The sequence below is a fragment of the Oryctolagus cuniculus genome, chromosome 10, assembly GCF_964237555.1.
Source record: "Oryctolagus cuniculus chromosome 10, mOryCun1.1, whole genome shotgun sequence".
Taxonomy (NCBI): domain Eukaryota; kingdom Metazoa; phylum Chordata; class Mammalia; order Lagomorpha; family Leporidae; genus Oryctolagus; species Oryctolagus cuniculus.
In genome coordinates, this window is record NC_091441.1 from 32,133,994 (window position 1) to 32,156,453 (window position 22,460).

The 22,460-nt window shown below is 40.9% G+C and overlaps 1 protein-coding gene across 1 annotated transcript in view; it reads right to left on the reverse strand.

Annotated features, from left to right (window-relative positions):
* The window catches only part of LOC108177141 (urea transporter 2), a 431,437-nt gene that overhangs the window by 402,901 nt on the left and 6,076 nt on the right, over positions 1-22,460 (reverse strand). The window contains exon 2 of the mRNA XM_017344140.3: positions 17,607-17,659. The gene's annotated coding sequence lies outside the window, so the exon portion shown is untranslated. The remainder of the gene's footprint in view (positions 1-17,606; positions 17,660-22,460) is intronic.

Consider the following 22,460-nt stretch of genomic DNA (forward strand, 5'->3'; position numbering starts at 1 on the left):
GCTAACCCTTGTTCTAATCAATACATGCTAATTTACATAGTGCTTGAGATAGATTTTATTATTGATGCTATTTGATAGATTGGGAACCTAGGCTCAAGAATATGAACAACTTGCCCAAAGTTATGCAGTAAATACATGCTGATTCAGTATTTGAACCCAAGAAGTCTGGCTATAGAACCTACATTCTCAACCACAACCATTCCTTTGGGTGGAGAGTTTCACCTGGGAACCCAGCAGCAATTTCTTGGATTAGAAATGCTTGACTTTGGACAGATGATAAGAATTTTGAGTGAAAAGACTCACTAGCCTAAGTGGCAGAAGTAATGAGAACAATGCCATAAAAACACCTCTGAAGATACAAGGTTCAGTTGATTCTAGATAGGAAGCTTGAGCCTGACTGGTAGATACAATTAGAAAAAGTAGGAAATCATGTAGGTATGGTAATACTAGGAGCTCAAGTTCTAATTTTTAGGTAGATGACAGCTACAGAAGGTTTCTAAACAGAATAGTGACATGGCAAATCTCATTCAGCCTTCACATGATATACTGGGAAAGAAAGAATTCTAAGAGAGTGGGAGGGTCATATTTTAATTTTTAAAACTTAGTCTATGGAAATAATTTCTGGCTTGACTCTCAGAGGATCTGTTTCATGCATTTCTGAAATTCTAAATAATTTTTCCTTAACATTTAAATAAGTTATTAACTCTTAGCCTTTAACCCTCTGAAAGGCATAGATAGAAGATAGATAGAAGACCTGGCTTCTATCTATGTATATCCCCAACAGCCACTAAAGACCTGATTCAGCTCAGGTGTGCACTAGAGAAGAGTTCAGTGAATTAGTGACCATTTTGATCAATCACGTATACCTCAAATTTGCCATCAAATATACATTTCTTGCCTGCTAATAAGCCTCCAAGTCAATAACACACAGTGCAAAAAGTAAGAAAACATGTACATGCCAACTCAAAAAGAGTCTCTGAAAGTTGGAGGAGGATTTTTGACACCAGATTTGAGCAGGTATCACAATGTCTGACCTAGGAAAAGTGGTGATGGTGGTAAGTGGACGTGTGTGCTGGAGATATTCATAGAAACCTTTGGAGAGGTAGACTCGACCAGATGCTCAGGAGCTGGGTGACCATGGACAATCACATGACAGGAGTGCTGCATACTCAGGGGGTGGGATCTAAGAAGTGTGTATCTACCAGTGACAGCAATAGCATAGGCTCTATTCACTGGGATGTCTCTTTGTAGCCCCCTGAAACCTACATCAAGCTCTTAAACTTAACATAGGGCTGAGTGAGATCAGTTTTCCTAGGGAATATGAAGAGGGACATTTTACAACAAGGTATAATGAGGGTGAAAAACAGTCCAATGGAAGGACAAAACTCAAGGGAAGGCCCTGTGAAAGACTCCCTGGACTTTTGATTATATAAAGGATATCTCTTCCACGCCCTCAGTTTAGAGGAGAAGGGGGGCAGGCCCAGAGGCACCCATGAGTAGAACTCATTTGAAGAGGGACACTGAGGACCTAGGTCCTGAGATGGTGGCAATGACTTAGACATGGCCTCTATGTCACCAAGAGATTAGAATTTCCTTACAGAGGCTGGAAGACCCATGAACCAAACCAAGCTTCCATTGCTGGTGGTGGGTCTCACCTGGCAAGGGTAAGTGTCCCTTCATCAAAGCACAGCCATGAAAGGGATCTCAGGGTGTACCTCAAGCCTGCTGGTAATGGCTCCACCTCTGGAAAAATCTCTGACAAGTGTGCTTATTAAGTCTTACCACTGTCATGGCAACTTAGCCATAGATTTCTTTCCAATGACCTTAAATATTTTTCTTTTTCTTTTTAACCAAAATATAATTTAGCTTTAAAGAAAATGTTGTAATAATAATAAATCACCCCATATCCTGTCACTAACACAGCCCCTATTGTCATTGTCTCTTATTTTTAATCCCCCTAATCAATGACAGATTCTCTCTTGTCTTATAGAAAGGACATTCTCAATAAGAAAATGGCAATAGAAAGGGAAGAATTCTTCCATTATCTGTTTAAAGTGATACAATCTATTTTAAGTGGTGCACAAAGGATCTCTTCATGTATGAACAGAGAACCATTTTTTTCCCTGCAATGGAATCCAACCCCCAGCCTTGGGACAAGTTCTTTGAAAATTAGCAAATTAAAACAACTAACACATGCATCTTGTTAAAGCAAGGAGCAAGAGAATGTGGTTGACAGAAGTATGGAAACAACAGTAAATGTTATAAAGATGAAACTTGGCTTTCTACATGGGTACTTTGATTCTACTCAATGCAAGTAAGCCCCAGTTGCCTTTCCAATCTGTTCATCCACCAGGTCATCATACAAACCTCGGATCTTTACCCAGCCGAACCTCACCATCTGCTATGGTCTGAAGATATCCCCTCCAAAATCCAGGCATTGCCACAGTGATGGTCGGAGGCGGGGGCTTAAAGAGGTGATGAGGTCATGAGAGGTCCTCTCTCATTAAGGCCCTTGAAAAAGAAGCTCCTTGTGCCTACCTTGTCCTTCTGCCTTCTGTTATGCGAGGACACTGTGAGAAGGCTCTCTACAGATCAGTGCTGATGCCATGTTCTTAGACTTCTCAATGTCCATAAAAGTGAGAAATAAATCTCTGTTCTTTATAAATAACCCAGTCTGTGGAATTCTGTCATAACAGCAGAAGGAGACTGAGACACTATATTTGTACTTGAAGTGTTCCTGTCCAGTAGCTTCCCCTTCTCTGACCATCCAATGCCCATCTCAAGAGTATAGCTGGGGAGCAGCTGTGAACAGCCATTCCTGTCTTTTCCCTGTTGGCTTTCGTTAGCCTGCCTTCCTGCTGGGGAGGCTGTGTGAGCCCTTTCTACCAGTGAGACACAGAAGTCAGCTTTTTGGGTGGAAAGGTTGCTTCTGAATAGCATTTTATTTCCTGCTAGAAGGTGATGGATAGGACCCCCACCAACCTTTCTCCTTTCCTTCTTCCTGACTTGAATATAGATGCAATGTGTGGAGTCTTCCTGTGACAAGAAGGTGATGAGTGTGAGAGAAAGGGCAAGAGATCCCCCCTATCTCACTGAGCTATGGAGTGTGTGCCCCAGCTGCCCCCCTTCAGACTCTTAGTAGGAGAGAAAGATAAATTCCTATTTATTTAAGTCTTGATAAGCCAGGTTTTTTATTAGGTGCAATCAAAGCTACTTTTTTATAGATATAACCACCCTCAGTAGCCTTCTCTAACAAATGCAAACCAAGGAACAATGTATATAATGAATATGAATGGGGTCTGGAGCCAACTGCAGTTTAGAATCCCAGGTCTGTCACTTAGGAGCTGTATGATCTAACTTCCATTTTGCTTCTCCAAAATGTGGAAATAATAGTAGCATATGTTTCAAATAAATGCTAAATGAGATAGTGCACACGAGCTACTGCAAACATTGACTAGCAGGTAAGAGTCAAAGAACACTGCTTTTCCCAGGGGGGTGGTTCTATCACTCCAAAGCACCCATTGAAGACCATGAGGGTAGGACTTTTTCATGCCTGCAGTAGTGGTGCCTACTTGTCCTTTTCTCAGAAACAACACTTGACTCTGTAGCAGGAACAGGAAATTCATCACCCTCCCCATCCATCCTGACCTGCCTCAGCTAGGCCTTCAGCCTGGAGCCCAAGTTGGACTTGGATGAGCCTTTAGGGTTGCCATTATTACTCCCACAGCCTCATCCTACTTTACCCACCAGTTTCTTAAAGGAGGGGCTTATAAGAGAGAGAGAAAGAGGAGAGTTATGAGTCCATTTTCCATCTCCCTGCTTCACAGTGGCCAAGGCCCGGCAGCCAAGAGGCTCTGGTGGTTGCCATGGCAATGGGCTCTGGGACCCCACACAGCAGCCTCGTGGTCTCCCTCACACTTCAAGGATGGGAAAAAATAAATTGTTCAAAGAGTCTCCTTCCCCCTTGGGAGCTAGGGATTACATTGAAACTTTATTATTACTTTAAATAAATAAATTACTCCCTTGAGGCCAGATGAAAACATGCTCTTATTAAATTTTTTAAAGGAGGGCAGGAATTGGAGAAGAGCAAAATCAAAGGTGCCCAATGGATTGAAGTGGCTCCTCAGAAGCTGACAGAATAGCAATTTGTATTTATATTATGCTTCTCATCAAAGGAGAATTTCACAAAGACCCCGTTTTCCCTGGAGTTTCCCTATAGAGCTCAACTTCAGCACAGATAGCCTACAGCTTTGGGAGTCTCCCAGCTTCCAAAGCCCAGCCTCAGGGCTCTGACCAAGGTGGCTGATGTCCGTCTCTTGTCCCCAGGGACAGCTGAAGAGAGCTGCAAGAGGGCATCCATGTCCCCAGCAATCAGTGGGAAAGAGGATGGTTGCCTGCCATGTAAGGACTGCTAGTGTAGACTGGTCACAGAAGCCTAAGCAAGGGAGGATGGGCAGCGCACACTCCCTACCAACTCAAACATACATCATGAAAACTAAGTTGGAAAGAAGAGTTTGGGACTGAGTTTCTTCCCCAAATCTCTGTTAGCAGAGACCAAGAAATCTGTGTTTGCTTTCCCCCAAGTGTTTCTAACAGGGAGGATCTTTTCTTTCCTTATGTTCTTAGTAGGAGACATTGCCTATGTATGGAAACATATACATGTATATGTATGTGTGGGTATGTGTACATATGCATGTTTGGGGGTGTATGAGTATATATGAAAGGTAAATTATCTTCCAAAAGATCTTTTATTTTTCTTTGTCTCCACAGTGCTCGGTATATTTTAAGGGATAAGTAAGTGTTCTATGAAATAAATGCCTACACAAGTGAATTAATGAAGGACCGAGTAGATGAATTAAGCGGATGGTGAATCAAAGTTCTCTGGTAGGAGTGATTACTCTGTGCCTGAGCAGCTAGATAGGACTTCACTCCCCAAACAAAAAAGCAGTTAAGTAATATAGCAATTTTATATTAAAGCATGCTTGTAGCCTGGCCTGTGTTTTATAAATAATATAATCTTTACCATAGCCCTTCCAACAGCAACACTTTTTAGATGAGGAAACTGAGGTTCAGGGAAGCTGTGACTTGTCTGGGAACTTGGTAAGATCAAGGTTGGAGCTCAATTCTTAGAGTCCCAAATCCACGTTCTATCTCCAAGCCTTCTGCCTCCCTTTGCCCAGTCTTGCTTCATCTTTGTGCCATAATGTCCACATTCATACTTATACCTTTTCTTATTTAATGAAAATTCTGTATTTCTTCAAAGTTCCCTAAAATCCTTCAGTATCTAGCCAATATCCCAGCACAGCCATAAACCAAATATTTCATCAAAAAAGGCAGAGCAGGGAATCTCTCTCAATTCACTAAGGTTTAAATAGTTTGTGCAATGGACAAATGACTCCCATGACTCACACTCAGGCTACTCCTCTTTTTGACTCTCCGTCAATGTGACTTCACATACACGCACTGATTGTGAGCCCCTGCAGAGTCCCAGCCCCATCATTACTGCCTCTGTGGCCCTAGGTAGGTCCCCGAGTCTTTCTCAACAATGTTTTCCTCATTTACAGAAATAGAGATGGTCACAAAAACCCCACTTCATAGGGCTTCTGAAAGGATCAAATGAAAGAGAAAGTATGAAAGCCTTAGCCAAGACAACATGGCAAGGGGTCCTGTTGGCCATGATGGTCAGTGATGATAATTGTGATGGCCAAGATGGCAGCTACCACTCACACATTGCTCATGCAGTGTCAGCCATGATGGGTTGGCTAAGGCCCTGTCTGGGACTAAGCAGGAAGGCAAGGGTTTTCAGGGGCCCCAGCAGAGAGTTCTTGAGGATTTCAGGGACTGGCAAAGGTGAAGACCAGCTGAGCAGGACCAGCTCCTAGAAAGGTTGATCCCCTATGGGAGACACCAGAAGTATCAAACAATGGGATAGAAATGGCTGGGATATTTATAAGGGATCAAACACAGTGACATCACGTCAGTTGCTGGCCTGAGTACTTCTCTCCTGGATAAGCTTTACCCTTTCCCATCTCTGCTTTTTTGCTTATGCCTCATCCAGCTGGTACTCAACCTCCATTTTCCATGGCCTCCCTCCCTATCTTAGCATATGGTAACCACCACCACCCTTAAAACCTAGTTAAAAATCCCATTTACTCTGAAGTGTTTCTCACTACTGTAGTCCAAATGACTTCTTGCTTTCTTTGTCTTTAAACCAGAACTGTCTGTGCCTCTCACATGTCCGTTTCAGTATGGTGATTTTGCACTAATATTCCATTGTTCACATTTAAGCCCTGATGATTAGTCTGCAATTCTTCATGGACAGGACCTATGCTAAATATAGACGTTTGCATTCCAAAACGGAGGTCAGTACTGAGGCCAGATAGAGCTGATAGCCAGTTTTCAAGCTGCATTCTTTTTGGACAGAAAGATAAGTAGCACCAACTGACCTGGCAGGGTCTTAAAAGTTCACAGAGTCCAAATCCTTTTGTTTAAACCAAATGAGTAAACTGAGAACCAAAATGGAGGTTTTTCTAGCTGAGAGTCACAGTTAGTATAAGATCCTGTACTCAGCCTATGGGAAATGTTAAGCTTTCTGAGGGACACAAGACCAAATTATACTGTCCATCTTCTCCACTTTCCATTTCATATATTTATCTTAATGGAAATTCTAGGCTTTGTTGTTTAGTTGAGAAAATAAGCCAAAAATGCAGATTCAAAAATGCAGACTCACTCTTGATCCTCTATGGGCCTTTCCAACTTGGTCTACTTTGAGAATGTACATGTTCTCCCACAACTTTTACAATCTGCTTCACCATATTGCAATTCCTGCTATCCCCTAAAAGCTCCCAGGAAAGCCTCTGTACATCTTGTCCATGCCTCACTTCACTTGGCTGGGCTTTTTCTCCTTAGGACCTACTCTTTAGGTCATCACCTACGAAAATTCTATTGAACTGCAAAAACTGTTTTTCCTGCTGAGAGTTAAATTAGATCATTATCTAGAGTCCTTATGACATTGCATTGATGCTTTTCCTGTTACTTGACTGTCTTTGATCTCCAAAAGGCACATTATGTATCTGTTTGGGTCACACTTCTGCTGGTGGTAAGTTCCTTTGGGAGACTTTTTCCTCTTCTCACCCATTCATTCTTGAAATGCATTCCAGAAGAGGGCTGGCATCTTGATGAGAACCTGCCCTTGCCCATCCAGCTGTAGGGACTGTTCTGGCAGAGAGCACTAGCTACACCTGGGACAATCAAAGTGCCTCTCTCCCATGACATATTGATTGATTCATGAGAGACCACATTTTGCAAGATCAGCCAATGAGAAGCTTCCCCTGGGATTTTTAGACTCAAGCTAGGAAGAGAGCACTCATTTTCCTCTCTATTGATGCACTAAAGATGTGAGACCATGGGTACTAGGAAGCCATGGTTCCTTCCCACTGATGCAGCTGTTCTGAAACAATGAACCAGACTGAGGGGGATTAGCAAAAATACAATTTAGAGGAAGAGAATCTTGACCATGCCTGATCCCTCATTTTCTTGTCCAATTCTAACCCTACAAATGAGATGTTTTGATCAAATGACTGTGTAATGGGTTTATCCATATCAATTCAAAATTCCTATGTTGAAACCCTAACCCCTAGTACCTGGGAATGTGACTGTTGGGGAGAGAGCCTTTAGACAGGTAGTTCAGTTAAAATGAGGTCATTAGGGTGGCCCTAATCCAATGTAACCTGTGTCTTCATAAGAAGAGGAAGTTTGTACATGCACAGAGACACCATAATGCACATATATAAGAAAAAGCCTGTGAGGAGGCAGCCATCTTGAAAGCCTAGGAGAGAGGTCATTGAAAAAACCAGAGCTACCAACACCTGATCTTGGATTTTCAGCTTCAAGATCTGTGAGAAAATTAATTTCTGTTGCTTAAGTCATCCAATCTGGGATACATTGTTATGGCAGCCCTGGGAAATTGGTTTAGATCCCATCATTCTGCATTTTAAAATGTTTAGTCCAAGATTAATCTTGAAGTCTTATAATCAAAGGGTACCAGTACAGGCTGTCAAATATCTTCAGCAGATGTAATGGGAACCATGTCCTAAATGGCTTCATGTCCTGTTTGGAGGCCTGAGGCCTGTGACAATAGGGAGATAAACAGGTTCATCCATGAACTCATTTATCCACCCAGGTCAAGCTTAAATCAGATAAGCTCAGTATGATCAACTGATGGCTGCCTGAAACGTTTTGTTTGCTAAACAACTTTTTCTCTTAACAGAATCCAGAAATCCAGGACTGACTAATGACAAAAATGGTTTTTAGTCTGCGAGTAATAATGGCTTGAAAACTGACTGCATAGAAGACTTGACATGTCTTTCTAGATGGCATTTACCACACACAAATGCTCCTGCAATACACACCCAGAGCAGATGGCCACATGCCCAAGACCAGGTGACTTGCTTTAAATAGGACTGGCTGACATGTCCTTCTTGGGAAATTTTTCAAACACCAAAGTCAGCTACTTGCTTATTAATTGGACAGGTGCTTTCTGGCCCTAATATCAATGACTTTACCTAATAAAGATTAATGCCATTTTCTTTTTCATCTCATAATGTTATCTGAATTACATGTTAGACTCTCATTCATTCACTACATAGCTACTGCATGCCAACTAGCTATCAGAAAACAAGAGAGCCTGACCACATTAACTTAGCTATCTATAGAAAGACTATTACTGTGATAAGATTCTCAGCCTAAACTTCTTATAAGCATCAGCCTTGGGGACTACCTCCTAAACCTTGAATAGCTTCATGTTCTGTTTACAGCTGGCTGTTGTTCCCTCCTCTACAGTCTTTACTTATTACTGCCCACACATTCTATTCCATTTCAGGGACTCTCCTTCCTAAAATACAGTTTATGAATGTATAATGCCTCCCTGTCCCTCAGTAACCCCATTGCTGGTTTAAAAATAAACTAAAGGTATGTACTGAGCAAAGTTTGGAAAATATAGGTTAAAAAGCAACGAGAAATTTACCAAGTTACGAAAGTCTATATTTAGTAACTGGTATTTCAATTATTTGGAGGTTATTTCAGTTTGTTGGAGGTATGGAAATGAAACTGATTTTTTTTTTTACAGTTTTCTTTGCTCTTTTTCTTTTGAAAGATTATCTGAAAGGCAGAGTTAAACAGAAAGAGGGAAAGACATAGAGAAAGGGATCCTACGTCTATTGTTTCACTCCCCAAATGAATGCAGTGGCAGAGGCTAGAAGGGCCCAAGTACTTGGGCCATCTTCTGCTGCTTTATCAGGAGGATTAACAGGGACCTGGATCTGGATCAGAGCAAATGAATGGAGAAGCCAAAACTAGTGCTCACAGGGGATGCCAGCATCACAGGCTGTGGTTTAACTCACTGCCCTATAACGTCCCCTCCTTCTTTGCTCTTTCTCCAGGGCATCTTTCACTGAGTCTTATGCACCCTGAATATTTTCTTACTAATCAATTTTATTTTTTGCATGACACATACTATTTGTATATGAGATACACTGTGATATTTTAATTCATGTATTTGTTGGGTAAAGATCAACTTAGGTTAATTAGCACATCCATCACCTGAAATTTATTGTTTCTTTATGGTGAGTTCATTCAAAATCCTACTTCCCACTCTTTGAGATATGCCATGCATTGTGGCTTTCATAACCTCCTGCTACCTTCCCTCTTCCTCACCCTCAGGATCTTCTATCACTTAGGGAACCCATTGCTTTTTATCATTCCTTCATGGTGAATGGGCTTCAAACAAAGGGTTATGCTTCTTTCACTTATTTCTTACTTCACAGAGTGAAATATTATAAGAAAAATTTTATTTAAACACAATGTTATTTAAACACATTTGTTTAAATAGCATTGCTGTGTCTTCCACACAAATGCAAACAAGAATATTGTAATTGTTTACTCCATTGATCTTTCAATATCCTTTATGTGCACACAGGATAAATTCTTGAGTTTAGCTAAAGGATTTTAAAACAAATATCAAATGAATTCTCTAAGTATGAATCTAAGTGCCTTTTGGTCTGACAATGGGAAAATTGAGGGAAATTTATTTGTCTGTGGATTGCAATCCTCTCAGCTTAAGGTTCTGGGATAACTCACTTTTCTACATTTTCAGATGAATTCACTCTTGTTATCATCTTAAAGATTCAGGCATATTTTAATCCAGAATATATCAAAGAATTACCAAATAACATCTAAAGAAATGATTCTGGGTTCAGGTGTGCTTGAAAATGCTGACTAATTAAATTAAGTGATTTTTATACAGTGAAACTTGTCAGAGATTTTAAAATGCTTATACCCCAATAGAACCCATAAGGAGTACACTGGAAGCAACATGCACAAATTATCTGACCGTCTGCACCCCTCCTGTGCAGAGAAACTTTGAGGATTAATGGTCTGGGGACAACAGTTGGATATCTCTTGTGCCTTCAAAGAGCTGCAGAAGAAAGCTTAAATATACGAAATAAAACATAGTTTTGTTTCTCTTTTTAAAAATCTGAGCTTGTTCTCTAGTCTACAATTGACTGCCTGAGAGGAAATACAATTTCTGATTGATACCACATAGCATATTCTTTCTAGAAAAGGCCATATTCAAGCTCTTGTCAAATAGTCATATAACAGAAAAAGAATGAAGTCACTAAAAATACCCAGAGATGTACATAATTACCCATTAGATGGTAATAAACATTTTATCTTCCCAACAAATTTGATGTGATAATTTTTTTTGAATACGGTACATTCATGCAATGAATAGTTTTCAGTTTTTAAAAGGCAGAAAATTCTGCCATGTGTTACAACATAGGTGGAAGTGAAGACATTTTGCTAAGTGAAATAAGCCAGACATAAAAGGACAATAATTGTTTATGATTCCACTTTTTTAAGGCATGTGGGTAGTCAAATTCATGAAGGCATAAGGATGGCTGCTATGCCCTGAAACAACAGGGGAATGGGGAATTGCTGCCTAAGGAATAAAGAGTACCAACTTGGTAAGACAAAGAATTCTGGAGATGGATGATTGGTGATGATTTCACCAGGATATAAGGTAGTTACTGACACAAAACTATACAATAACAATGGTTCAGATGGGGGCAGGCATTTAGCATAGGGGTTAGACACCAGGTAAGATGTTCATGTACCACACTGAAGCACTTGGGTTAGAGGGCTGGCTCTGGTTTTTGGCTCCAGAGTTCTCTCTGTCTCTGTCTCTCAAATAAATAAATTTCAGTGAAATAAGCCAGTTCCCCAAAAGACAAATATCATATATATTTTCTGATTTGTAGTAACTAACTTACAGAGAACACACAAAACATTTAATGTGCATCAGTGAAATTAGCATTTTGAGATTTGATTATTGCTTTTAGCTCTTTTCTGTACTGCTGAGTAACAGAAGTTTTTCTAATAACCACTTGTTGAATTCTTTACTAGGTGGACAATTAAGCTTGTAATTGTAAAGCAAATTTTTTAAAAGATTTTATTTATTTGAGAGGTAGAGTTACAGACAGAGGGAGAGACAGAGAGAGAGAGGTCTTCCATCTGCTGGCTCACTCCTCAGATGGCCACAACCGGAGCTGTGCTGATCCAAAGCCAGGCACCAGGTGCTTTTTCCTGATCTCCCATGCGGGTGCAGGGGCCCAAGGACTTGGGCCATCTTCCACTGCTTTTCCAGGCCACAACAGAGGGCTGGATTGGAAGAGGAGCATCTGGGACTAGAACAGTCCACCATATAGGATGCTGGTGCTGCAAGCGGAGGATTAACCTACTGTGCCACGGCACCAGCCCTATAACGTAAATTGAAAGTATGCCATTGCAAAAATTAGAAGAAAAATAGGAAAGAGGAGGGAGGGTGGGAAGTTCATTACGATCTTAAACCTGAATATACAAGGTGCTGGTGCTGTGGCACAGCAGATTAAGCATCCACCTGGTACCAGCATCCCATATGGGCATGGGTCAAGTCCCGGCTGCCCCATCACTTCTGATCTAGCTCCCTGCTGATAGCCTGGCAAAGCAGTAGAAGATGGCCAAAGTGTTTGCCCCCAAGTGGGAGACATAAAAGAAGCTCTTGGATCTTGGTTTCAGATTAGCTCAGCTCTAGCTGTTACAGCTATTTGGGGAGTGAACCAGTGGATGGAAGAATTCTGTCTCTTTCTTCTCTCTGTCTGTAACTCTGCCTTTCGAGTAAGTAAATAAATCATAAAAAATGGAATATATGAGATACATGAAATCTGTTCCCTTTATATGAATAAATAAAAATTTTTAAAATGATAGTAAACTATGTTATATTTATCATAATAAAAATGTAACCTGAATTGACTACCTTATGGAAATCCACAGATCAAAAGAATACAATGTGGGACAGGGAAAGGCAATATTTGAAGAATATTTAAGGCAAATACCTATTGGGATTTCTACTTTGATACTATTTTTTCTGGGATCCAGGTGGTAAAATGACACAGCATCTCTGAAAGAGAGCAGCACTAAGAGAAAAATAACCCAAAATTCCTAAGGTTTTAACTGTTGAATTTTGAATACATATGGGGGCACAGTTGGGTAATATTATAAATACAGATACAAAGTGTTTTCATCCCTGTCCTCAGGTAACTTATAATTTCCCAGGAAGACACAGGCGTGCATAATATGGAGACAACAAAGACTTTTAAGATGGGCCGGCGCCGCGGCTCACTAGGCTAATCCTCCGCCTTGCGGCGCCGGCACACCGGGTTCTAGTCCTGGTTGGGGCGCCGGATTCTGTCCCGGTTGCCCCTCTTCCAGGCCAGCTCTCTGCTGTGGCCAGGGAGTGCAGTGGAGGATGGCCCAGGTGCTTGGGCCCTGCACCCCATGGGAGACCAGGAAAAGCACCTGGCTCCTGGCTCCTGCCATCGGATCAGCGTGGTGCGCCGGCCGCAGCGCGCCGGCCACGGCAGCCATTGGAGGGTGAACCAACGGCAAAGGAAGACCTTTCTCTCTGTCTGTCTCTCTCACTGTCCACTCTGCCTGTCTAAATAAATAAATAAAGAAAGAAATTAAAAAAAAAAAAAAAGAGAGATACATGGCCGGCGCCACAGCTCACTAGGCTAATCCTCCACCTTGCGGCGCCGGCACATCAGGTTCTAGTCCCGGTCGGGGCGCCGGATTCTGTCCCGGTTGCCCCTCTTCCAGGCCAGCTCTCTGCTGTGGCCCGGGAGTGCATTGGAGGATGGCCCAAGTACTTGGGCTCTGCACCCCATGGGAGACCAGGATAAGTACCTGGCTCCTGCCATCGGATCAGCGCGGTGCGCTGGCCGCGGCGGCCATTGGAGGGTGAACCAATGGCAAAGGAAGACCTTTCTCTCTGTCTCTCTCTCTCTCACTGTCCACTCTGCCTGTCAAAAAAAAAAAAAAAAAGAGAGAGAGAGAGAGATACATGGATTATAAAAGAGGCTCTGGGGGTTGCAGAAGAGGACTGTAAGTCTGATAAAAAGCCCATTCCCTCTTCTTTACACTCACTCTAATTCTCTTATCTTCTAGGTCCAAATCAAGGCCCATTTTTCATTGCTCTAACTCTCTGGGTCCAACTTTTGAACTTGTGTTCCAATCACATTCTCATCACTATTCAGTCTTGCTCTTTTTACTCAATGATTTTAGATGGATGTTGTACTATGGTGTGTGTGTGTGTGTGTGTGTGTGTGTGTGTGTTGTAATATCTGTTTGTCTCTCTACATTTTTTTCATGTGCTGTTCATGTTTGGTCAGAGAGACATCCATTGCTTTGGGGATGATTATGATGATTAAAATAAGAATGCAATAAAAAGAAAAGGAGGCAAGTCTGTCTTGAGTCCACAGAGAAAAAGTTTCAAAAGTCAAGTTTAGTTAAGAAAGAAAGGCTTCTTTAAATTCACAAAGCTCTCATTTTTAGATCAGAAGCCAAGTCTAGCAAACTCAATCATGGGATCTCACCCTAACTCATAGTGTAGAGAACAGAAGTAAGAAGGGAAGTTTACACCAGATAGGAAGACGAGAAAGCCTTCTTAGGCAAGGAGATGGTGGATTTTGTGTGGATGATCCCATGGTAACAATAAATCCCAATTCTCTGGGGACCAAATACTCTTTCTTAGGCCTTGGCCAAAGGTGAACAGTGAGTTACTTAAAACACCCTACTAGACAGAGTGAGATCTTCTAGAACTCCAGGTCACTATTTTATCCTTCTTCACATAACATGGTTAGAAGTATTCTTAACAGATGGATGTAAGAGAGAGTTCTGAGTCCATGTTATATGTGCCCCAGACTATGGGTGAGGGATGCAGAGATCCTGCAACACTGGACTAAATGAGAAAGATTAAATGTGCAAGGACCTCTGTACACAGATACAATGTAATTACTGTGGGCTTCAGCCATTAGTACCTGCATGACATCCACAATTACACAGGTGAGATTAGCCATGGTTGGCAGATAACAGTACCAAGTGTTCAGGGCCGATCAATCTAGACCAACCTCCTTCTGGTAGCCAGCAATGAGGACCACACAGAAGATAGCTGCTCACTCTCAGGGCACAGGTCAGCTTTCCTGGCACATATCCAGCCATCCTGGGAAGGGACATAGGGATTCTTCTTGTGATAGGGGAAACATCCATGATTGAGCATTTATACTTCAGAGTCACTAAATATTTTACCTAAATTATACCTAAGAAACTATTTTAAAATGAAAAAGATTGAATTATCTTTAATTATATAACTTAAACCTACCTTGCTACTATGTGTAGGAATGAGGGAAACAGTTACAGAGAAAGCTTATTGTCTTATTTTCTTTCCTGCTTAGAGTATGTCAGTATCTGTCTTACACCTGTTTAACACAAGTAGGCTGGGGTCTCTTGGAGACCTACAGAATGTTTTATGCTATTTTTTGCAATAGGTATCCTTAAATATATGCTGAATGAAGAAATGAAGGTCATAAAATTTGAATTACATTTCTTCCTTGCCTCTCATTCTACCAAAGCCAAAATAAATTATAAAAATGTAGAGTATAAAAAGGACAGAAATAATAGAAAGAGTTCTGGGAAAAGAACTGGTATAAGAGAAGTCACAAGGCTTAGTCCTTAGGATATCAATAATCCTGGTCACAGTCTTCCTGCTAAGCTTTCTGTCAATAAACTGAGGCAAATTTCTGTCTGGACTTGTGAAGTCTCACAGAAGTAATAAGTGAAGTTTTCAATCTTCAAAACTGTTTGAACATCTCTCCCTTATAAAGGAAAAACCCTGAGCTTCTCATAAATGGATATTTCCCTGGAGGGACTAATATCCTCACCAGGGTCAAACTTGAGTTCTCCTTGCAATGCAGTGGGGCAACAACCACAAGAAAGGCATTTTTTTCTTATTCTCTTACCTTAAAATTCACATTGCTGTAAGAAGTCACAGGACACCTATTTTTCTCACTATGGCTTTCAATAGTGAGGAAGTGAAGGCAAATTTTAGACAAAGCAAAAGACAACCCTAAAAGCTGACCACCAGGCCCAGGAGGTGTTAGTGACAAAAGTGAGCAGCCTGGCTGGCTCTTCCTTGGTGTGCAAGACGAGGCATCCAAGGCATTAATGATAGCGCTCTGCAGAAAGCATTGTGGAAAGCAGGTAGATATTGATCCTTAGTCTTAAGCTCATAAATAATTAACAAGACAATTGTAGTTAAAGACATAGGTATTACATTTTTTGGCACCACGGTATTCAGAAACTCACTGTATTCAATACTTCATAAAAACAGCCCTCACATCTTTTAAGAAGTCACTCAAATTTTATCTCATTCCTGAGAAACCAACCCTCACCAACCATGCTCTACTCTGAACTCCAATAGTATTTATTGCCTGTACCACTCAATGGGCATAAGCTGTTAGGTGTCTTCTTTTTCCTTTTTCAACAAATGTGGTCCAATAGATAAATAAAACCCTACGGAGTGGAGATCACATCAAATCCTCTTATTATCCTCAGCCTCTAGCCTGCAGCCTGATCCACAGCACATAAATGTTCAATAAATGTGTGTTGTTAATGATGATGTGTTGTAGATGCATCTGAAACATCATCTGGATAAACACAATGCAGGAAAAGTGCAAATCATCATCTAACGAACGCACAAGCCAAGAAATCAATAGGAGCGTGCTGTCTGAGCACCAAATGAAAGACAAAGTAATGCCTCCTCCCAGCCCCCACATGCAATGCAGTGATGGATCACACAACATAAAATTATCAATACAAACCAATGTACTCACAATGATTCCTAGCATAGTAAGAAATATTAGACACAAAATGGAACATTGCAACAAAAGCAGCAGAACTGAGGTCATATTCTGAGTTACAGATACAAGCATTTGATGAAGAACTTTTCTGCAAATAAGCAACTTCAAGCCTAATGAAAACATGGTACTTTTATTTCCTCCTTCTCTACTTCCCTAACCTATAGAATGAGACTCTGATTTGTCCAATGTGTGTCACTTGCCCAGTAAACAAAAGAATAGGAAAGCAAGCTCAGGCATTCAACCTTTGCCAGAACCAATTCAATGCTTTCAGATGACCTAAGTTCTCACAATATGAGACAGGTTGAGGAAATCCATTCAGTTCTCATCTGTGTGCAAAAAAATGATAGAACAATCTACTTATTTCTGGATTAAATTGCTATCTTCTTCCACAAAGTTTGGCTTATTACCTGAGTGGTAAAAAGTTTAAGTCAAATCTACTGTAGCAGTGAATCACATCTTGCCCTTCTCCGGCATCCTTGTTTACTGCTTGACTGTTTATACTCCTATCTTATCCTATGCATTGGAGGACTCTTAGCCAGCAGTCCTTACCATTTTTATCAAACATGTCAGTAACATATAGCAGTCATTTTGGGCTGACTAATGTAGAAAATGAAAAAAAAAAAATCAATCGATCAAACTCATCCCAATGTCTCTGGGCCCTGGCAGAGATTTGGAGCAGGGGAGGGAGAATGGAGACCCCAGGTTGATATTGTCCCCACAACATGTATATGTCTTATTGTTGTATGAGCAACTGAGAAGGCTCATTAAGCTAGTCACTTGAATGTAACATTGGTAATGACATGACTTTCAACAGCATTTATACATTCTCGGGCCCAATTAACCCATCTGTAAGATTTGAACTAGTATGCTTTCTCTTGACTCATCCATGCCTATGCTTCTCAGTCACGTTTATAATTTTGAATGGCATAAAGAAGTTGCAAAACCAAGACTCAAGTACAGTGGCATGTTTATCTCTCTCTACAATTACATCTTTTGCTGTACAAAATCCACTCACTACGGGAATGAAGATTAAATTCCATGAGTTCATTAATACATAGCAGTAACAATTTCTATAGCTACACTGGTTTCCTTAGTAGCTAGAGAAAGACCAATAGCATTTCATCTCCCTGAAAAAATTGGCTTGTAGCATCTTGTGAGCCATAGTTCTCACCAAAAGAAATAAATGCATTTTCCCTGGAAGAAAAGATACAAAGCATTCCCAATTTGAGTGAATAGTGAAAGTCATCATTACAGGATACAACATTTTCTTCTAGATCCTGAAGATACAAACTCAGAAATGATGCATGTACTCACTGTCACTCAGGTCCTCTTGAAGTATCCTAAGGTGCTTCAAGCCTTTTCCTTGTCTGTAGACAAAAGTGAGAATACTTCAATGAGATATGTGCATCCTAGAAACACTCAGGAAGAAAGCTGTAAAGGACCTAAATAGAAAAATAGAGGAGATCATTCAGCATCTCATTTTTTTTTTAGGATGATAGAGGTAGCCTCTAAAAAGGTAATAGTAATGGTTAGAACCAGCACAAGGCACTATGGGGTAGAAAGTGGAATTCTCCACTAGATGGTGCTAGGACACACCTATGGCACCCATGGGTTCTGTGACCAGGAAAGAGTGGAGTGTGCTTTCATACCTCTGTAGAACAGGTATTGTATGGAGTATGATCTGGATTAGAGTGAATATAGGTATGTTAAGTCATTTCCTGTATTTGGTTCTACAGGGAATACTTGGGGTGGTAGGTGTGTGTGTTCTTATGAGTCTACACAATACAAACACTCATTTTATATAGATATAGGTCTATAGATATGGATTGGGGATAATTTTTATAATAAATGAAAATTATTTTGGAGGGAGACAATTAGCTTCTATTGAGTGTGTGCCTTTTCATATGCTTCTACGTTTAACCTTCACAATAGCTGTGAAAGGTGGCTCTTATGCTCCATGATCACCAAAGAAGAAACTTGGACTTCACACAGGTTAAGGAACTTGCCCAAGGTCATAAAGCTGGGAAGTAGCAGGGTCTGGGCTTAGATTAAAATCTAAATCTTCTGAGCTCCAAAACTGTAACATAGGCTGGGCATTTGGCATAGCAAAGATGCTGGGTTGGGATGCCTGCATTCCATATCAAAGTGCCTGGGTTGAAGACCCAGATCTACTTCCAAAATAATGTACACCCTGGGAGGCGGCAAGTTTTGGATCAACTACTTGGGTCTCCACCACCTATGTGGGAGACCCAGATTGAATTCTTGGTGCTCAGCTTCAGCCTGGCCCCGCCCAGGCTGTTGTGAGCATTCAGGTAGTGAATTAGTAGATAGGAGATCTCTGCCTTTAAAATAAATAAAGTTAAGTAAACATTAAAGAAAGCACAGTACTGTTATGCTTCACATCACATAGAGTCGCTATAGTTTCTTTTCTTTTTTTTTTTTTTGGACAGGTAGAGTGGACAGTGTGAGAGAGAGACAGAGAGAAAGGTCTTCCTTTGCCATTGGTTCACCCTCCAATGGCCGCCGCAGCCAGCGCGCTGTGGCCAGCGCACCGCGCTGATCCGATGGCAGGAGCCAGGTACTTATCCTGGTCTCCCATAGGGTGCGGGGCCCAAGTACTTGGGCCATCCTCCACTGCACTCCCTGGCCACAGCAGAGAGCTGGCCTGGAAGAGGGGCAACCGGGACAGAATCCGGCGCCCCGACGGGGACTAGAACTCGGTGTGCTGGCGCCGCAAGGCGCGGAGGATTAGCCTAGTGAGCCGCGGCGCCGGCCTATAGTTTCTTGAATGTACAAATGAACTCCAACGAATATGGCTTGAGGTACAATGGCACAATATTAACATGTATGTTAAAAAAGGAACATACATGCAAAAGTTGATCTATGCTGTACTGTAAATATACATAAAATGTTAAATAAAGCATCCTACTTTCCCTGTTTTCACCCACAATTATTAAAGAACCTCATCATAGAAAATATACAAGAATGAATTCCAATCTATGATTCAATTAAAATAAGAATTATTTAAAAGAAATTAAGATTATTTTAAAGTGGATGGATCAAATCCACATGCATGCCTAATTGAAACCATTCATTATTTGCCTCAAAATCCATTCACAGTAAGGGAGCAACGTGAATTACATTTATTTTGTCTCTTCTCTTTACATTGAGATGGTCAGTGCTCACCTGAACTCAACTCAGTTGATGATGGCTCACTGTCAGAAGGCTTCAGGCATCAGCCTTTACATCTTTTTTCAAATCCAGAAAGTATGTTATTCCGTGTATTGCATTCTTGTAAGACAGATTAAAGTATGCAAAAAAAAAAGTACTGAGCATTTAGCAAACAGTAAATGCTATAAAAGTCAACACTGTTGATTAGCATGGCTATAGGCAAGCAGAAAAACAGTGAAAGAGAGTGGGAAGAGATGGCATAGAGGGGAAGGGAGGAGGTAGGAAGGTAATAGGAAAGACGAGGAGGACAGGAGGAAGAAGGGGAAACTGTGGATGGAGATAAAGAAACAATGTGACAATTTTCAGGCATCAGAGTTTCTCACCCATGGTTCAAACAAATAATCTGAGGGGCAGACGTGTGGTCTAATGGTTATGTTTTTGGATGCCTGCATTCCACATCAGAGCGCCTAGGATTGAGTCCTGGCTCTGCTCCAGATTTCAGAATTCTGCTTATGTACACTAAGGAGACAGTAGGTAATAGCTCAGGTAGGTGGGACTCTGCCAGTCATGTGGAAGACCTGGATTGTGTTCCTGGTTCTTTGACTTTGGCTTGGTTCAGCCCTGGCCATTGCAGGCATAAGAGAAATGAACCAGCAGATGGCAGTTCTGTCTCTCTTTTTCTCTCTCCACCCCTCAAATAAGTTACAAAAAAAAAATCATCTGAAATTAGAGGGAATCTTAAACATATGCTCTGCACCCAGTAAATAATCCTGTTGTTCTTTACCTTTGACTTGGTGCAGTTTTCTGTTTTGCCTAAGATTGACTAACTTTACTACAGACTAAAAAACGAAGTGCTGAGAACTGAGACTAGCAGAGATTGTGGGATTGAGAAGGGGAGAAGTTGTACTTTGGGTGCCAGGAAAATGTTGGTTGTATTATTTATAAATTGACTCTTTGATCACATGATAAAGGTGATCTCTAGCTCTCCAAAATCTGGACGAAAGACAACCTGGAAGCTTCCTTTAGAAAAGTCAAAACACGATAGAGACATCTTCTGCGCTGTTTCATGTCTTGACTGAACATTATCTGAAAGGAGAGAGCCCAACTACAGCATGGGGGGAAAAGGAAAATATTCCTTTTCCCGTTGGAAGTAAAATTCCACACAGCAAATTTCCTTTGTAGATTTTTTGCCATTTCAGGTCTCAGTCTTTGTTTCTTCATTTGTGTTGGGGAAGCACTGGAAATTGATACTAAAATAATAGTAGATATAATAATGGGTAACATTTATTGAGCACTTACTAAATGCGCGGCACTGCTTTTGACGTTTTCAGTCACTTTATACTTGAGACAACTCCATAAAGTAGCTACCATATTACAGATGAGAAATAGTAATCTCAGAGGATTTAAATCACTCAATGAAAGTGACACAAGTAGTAAGTGGCAGAGCTAACACTCAAACCCCAGGGGGTGAGCTGAAGCCATGCCCTTTCTGTGGTTTACCATATTTTCCTTAGACAACATCCAAAGTGCCTGTGTTCATGCCTAACACACAGTAGGTATATGGTAATGCTCACCTGTGATTTCTTTAAATAAACATTGCCCTTTCAGAGCACTTTATTGAAATCTGTACACAGTTTGAGAGAATGTCCCATGCAGGGAGTGAAATTAACTTTGATCCCAGAGCTTGAAATATTCATTTGCACACGAATGTTTCTGTTTTGCAGACTAGATCTTCACATAAAAACCTGGCATCCTTCTCTGGGCTCAAGGAACCTAGAGACAGGGGACAGCACTTGAGAGTTGCTCACATGGGTATTTGAGGAGATAAAAACATGTATGGAGAAGGAAGACATCTGGCCCTTTTGGGCTTTCTTTTTCTAACCCATTCTGGTGCAGTCATACTTTTAATTATATGTCACACATAAACTTTTAAAACCCTAAACTTTGTTCTTGTTTCGAGTAGATAATTTCCTGAGCTATTAGAGGAATGTAGTAAATTTTATCAGGAGCACTGGGCATAATAGCCACCAATTTATTCTTGCCTGTAAAAGAGGACATGCCAACCAACTCTTGCTTCTGTTGAATGTGTAACTGTCTCAATACTTCCCCTACAGTCTGTTACCTTTTTAACCCCCCCCCTGTAATCCCACACAAGGATAGCACAATAAAAGAAGAGCTCCAGACCCACAGCTGCCCAAGGTTACATCGTTAGTGTGTAACTGAACTAGACCCTAAGCTTCTTGTGACCTGGCTCCAAATCATCTTTTATTTATGGCATCTCCACAAGATCTGAAAAATGCTTTGTTGGGAGAAAAGGGAGGTGAGCCTAATTAGTTAAGATATTTGGGAAATCAGCATTTCCTATCATCCTTCCATAAATTCAAAACTGTATGTTTTGCACATTTAAGTCTCATAAATCCTGGGATACATCTTGAGAACATACATTTTGCAGAGGTTTTTAAAAATCTTATTAATATCCAGAGGCACTAGTATTACTCAAAACTCATTTTAGATCACACATCTCAGAGCCAGTTCTGAGAATGCTCTTTGTTCATAATAATGATAATAATTTACTTTGATGGGTATTTCTATGCTCATATTGTCCCATTCCAGAACACTACCATACCTTTGTAACTGGTCTTCCCAACCCCTAATTCTTCCCAGCTGGTTGGTTGTGCATGTTCCTACTAGGTTTCCTCCCATAATTACATTCATTGTGCCCTCTCCCTACTCTTAACATCATACACCGTTAGGTCTCACTCTTCTCAGTACACTGCCAGCTTCTCAGTGTGGTTTTTCAGTCATTCAGCTACTCTCACTCTTGCTCTCAAAGTTCTTAATCCAATAACACACTACTCTCCATGGTGAGTCCTTTGGTTTACTCACTCAAGACCACCCTCTCTCATCACTAAACAAGACACACTTGTTCCTGCTTCCCCTTTTACATAACCCCTTCTCATGATGACAACTAAATAATGCAAATAATTTCATTTAAGC